The sequence below is a fragment of the Hevea brasiliensis genome, chromosome 4, assembly GCF_030052815.1.
Source record: "Hevea brasiliensis isolate MT/VB/25A 57/8 chromosome 4, ASM3005281v1, whole genome shotgun sequence".
NCBI lineage: Eukaryota > Viridiplantae > Streptophyta > Magnoliopsida > Malpighiales > Euphorbiaceae > Hevea > Hevea brasiliensis.
Window position 1 is genome coordinate 80,876,184 of NC_079496.1, and position 3,844 is coordinate 80,880,027.

A 3,844-nucleotide genomic window follows, 5' to 3' on the forward strand; every position below is an offset into this window, starting at 1 on the left:
AAGGAATTTAACATACTTGGGAACTTGTTTAATCACATCAAGTAAAGGTATATTCACCTCCACCTTTTTGAAAGTCTCCAAAATTTCATTCTCTTGTTCTTCTTTCTTAGTCTTGGCCAACCTACAGGGGAATGGAGGAAGAACGAAATTATTAACCTTATTCAGTTTAGGTTTAGTATTTACCTCAACTTCAGGAACTTTAGACTCTTTTTCTCCTTGTTTCTTCTTTTTCATTGGCTCATGTGGAATCTGATTATCAACTTCTTTCCCACTTCACAACATTATAGCATTTGCATTTTCTCTGGGATTCATGACTATTTGTGATGGAAGCTTTCCAGAACATTGACATTCCAGCTTATTCATAGATGAGGCTAATTGACCAATCTGCCTCTCTATGTTTTGAATGCTATTTCTGGTCTCCTGTTGAAACTGTTGTGTATTTTTAGCCAAAGCTTTAACAATTTCATCAAGTGACGTACCTTGACTTGAGGGAGGTGGAGGTGGAGGTGGTTGATTCACTTGTGGTCTCTACTGATGATATCGGTTTTGCATCGGTTAATTCCCATAACTCAGATTAGGATGATCTTGCCATCCTGGATTATAAGAATTCGAAAAGGGATCATACCTACATTATGGCTGTCCATAATGTCCTACTGCATTAGCATGTTGCATTGATTCATCCTCTTGTAACGCAGGACACATGTTAGTAGTATGACCCGAACCTGAACAAATTCCACATACTTTAACAGTTTGCATATTCCCTACAGCCAATAACCTCACCAAAAAAGTTAAATCAGAAATCTATTTCTCAAGGTTAGGTGTACTTACCTTATTAACCTTCATCGGTGTGTGTTCCATTCTATTTCCAAACTGCTGCGAATTTGCTGCTATGTTAGCAATCAGGCTCCTTGCTTCTTCTGGTGTCTTATCAACTATAGCTCCTCTACTAGCAGCATCTATCATACTACGGTCCATTGGTAGAAGTCCATCATAGAAATATTGAATCAGAAGCTGCTCACTTATTTGATGATGGGGACAGCTTGCACACAGTTTCTTAAATTGTTCCTAATACTCATACAAACTCTCTCCATTATACTATCGGATGCCACAAATTTCTTTTCTTATGTTGGCAACACGGGAAGCAGGAAAATACTTCTCCAGAAATATCTGCTTCATCCCATTCCATGAGTTGATAGATCCAGAAGGAAGGTAATATAACCAATCCTTAGCTGTGCCCTCCAATGAGAAAGGGAAAGCTCGAAGCTTGACTTGATCTCTGAAACTCCTTGAGGTTTCATGCTGGAACACACAACATGAAATTCTTTTAAATGCTTATGTGGATCCTCACCTGCAAGATCATGAAATTTAGGCAACAAATGGATTAGTCCAGATTTCAACTCAAAAGCAACATTTAAAGCAGGGTATTAAATGCACAAAGGTTGTTGGTTTATATCAGGAGCAGCCAACTCTTTCAAAGTCCTAGCAGCCATGGTTTCGTTTTCGAAATTTAAATCCAAATCCGAATCCGAACTTAAATCCCTTAGAGATTGGACTCCTTCAGATGTACTCGGAATCTGCTTAGCCTGCTTAGCCAATTTTCTCAATTGTTTTGCTATTTTTTCTACTTCTGGATCGAAGATCAACTCACTAGATTGAGAAGTTCTTGTCATATACAAAAAAAAAAATCAAAGTAAAAACAAAAAAAATGCCTCAAAACCCTAGAAAACGATGGAATTTAGCCTCAAGAGGGTGTGGCCAAAGAATCTTATGGATTGATTGGTCTTGATCAGAACGTTGTTTCCTTCAAAATAGGTATGGGCCGCCCTCCAAATTGAACCAAAATTCTTAATGAATAGTAACACCGTAACTTTTTTTTTTCTAAAGCCTAAAAACAACAACAACTCACAAATAAAATTAATAACAGAATATCCTAACACTAAAAACATGAAATTTAATAAATTTCAGTCCCCGGCAACGGCGCCAAAATTTTTTATGGCTGTCGAATCCACCAGAAATTAAATTAACTGAAATCACCAATTATGAAATATTTTCTGCAGTAAGTGGTCAATCCAGGTCGAACCCTAGAGACTAAATTATTAAATTTCATGCACTTGTGTAATGGAAAAAAGAAACAAAGGTTAGGGGGGAAGGGGGGGTAATTCACAATCCAAAGAAGAAATCAAAAATCAGAAATTAAGAACTAAAATTAAATATGAAATTCTCAAATTAAACAAACTTCAGTCCAAGGTAATTCGCATTCCAATGCATTGATTTGATCATAGACAAAAGAAATACAATTATCTCTTATTGAATACTTAATATAGATTTACCAAACAACGAGGTAAAATCCCTAACTTCCCTATACTCATCAATTTGAGCCCAGCACTCTTGTTGACTCTAATTATTAACTGAATTGGTATTAAGCAATCCTCATCAAATTAATAACTGCTTTAAGAATAGGAAGTAGTTAAGCTGAACAATAATTTATGAAGCATAAATCATTTAATTCACCATATTATTTCCTTAGGTTATTATCAAAAACTGGGATCATAATCAATAAAACCTAATTGCTACTCATGTTCAATCTTATGCTCTGGAACTTCACCAAAACCCTGAAAAATACAGCAAGAGTCAAATTAATGCACATGCTAAAAATTTCTCCATTTAACACAATTATTTCAATAACTCTCTAAACATATGCCTAATAGATAATTATACTTTAATCAACTAAATTAGGCATAAAGATACTCTAGAAACACTAAATGTGATGAGAGTAAAATTAATAAATTATGCACTTATCAGCAACATATTAGGGTTAAAACCCTAACATAAAATAATTTGTCTTATGAACCTTTCTTTAGGTTCAATTTCAATGTCTTAACTTTACTTATCAATTTGATCAATTTGTGGCCACTATTTGGCCATACTTCCTTCATGGAAGTTGTTCTTCTATATCTTCTCTTTGTTTTCCCTTTTTGAATCATGTCATTTGGATTCTAGAACTCATGTTATGGTAAAATAACCATAACTGGTTGATTTCCTAATTCTGGTTTCTTGACTAGGCAACTTTTGGACTCAGAATTTACCTAATTAATTGAACAGGTTACAGCCACTTTTAGGCCTAGTGTTCTTCATAGAGATTGTTGCCCTATGTCTTATGATTACTCAAAATTTTGAATTGAAATTTTTTAGGTTTTATAGAATTAATTATAGCTAAATCACTGGCCTGGACTCGTGTACCCTATGCCAATAGGATTCCAGTTCAGGTCAATGGCTTTGACTTAACTTTTAGGGTTCTTACATTCATAATTTGAGGAAAGCGTCTAACACAAAGTTGGAGCCATGTTCCTTAGGTTTCCAGAACAATATGGCTCATCCCAATTGGAGTGTCCTAGTGGGAGATCTGTCTAAAAGACTATTCTAGGATCAAGTGGTCACTTAGGCAATTTCCAAAATTTGCATACTAACTTGACCTTACTAATTAACCTAGTTCTCTTGATTTCTAGGTTTTGTTCAAAATACCAATATTGTAGATTTATGTCTTATGGAAATTTTTTCACTGGTTTCATTGCATTTAGATTTTTGTAGACTAAGTTATGGCCTTTTTTCCAAAACTAGTCGAGTAAGCCTATGTCCAAAAATTTATGGGCAATATTGTGACACCCCTTACCCGACTACAGTGTAGCCGAGCAAGCAATGCCACTCGGTGTGCCGGAGCACTCTATTTTATCTTAATTCATTTTTATAATAGTTTTGAAAATAACTTGCGAAATATAATTCATTTATTGAAATTGTAATTTATTTGAGGTTCCGAAAATTTTAAAAAAAATCTGGCAGAGTACCG

The 3,844-nt window shown here is 34.8% G+C and overlaps 1 non-coding gene across 1 annotated transcript; it reads left to right on the forward strand.

Moving 5' to 3' along the window:
* Positions 1–1,021: 1,021 nt before the first annotated feature.
* On the forward strand, positions 1,022–1,128 carry LOC131179746 (small nucleolar RNA R71). The gene has a single exon (XR_009148633.1). It is a non-coding gene; the product is annotated as a small nucleolar RNA R71 (small nucleolar RNA).
* Positions 1,129–3,844: the final 2,716 nt, after the last annotated feature.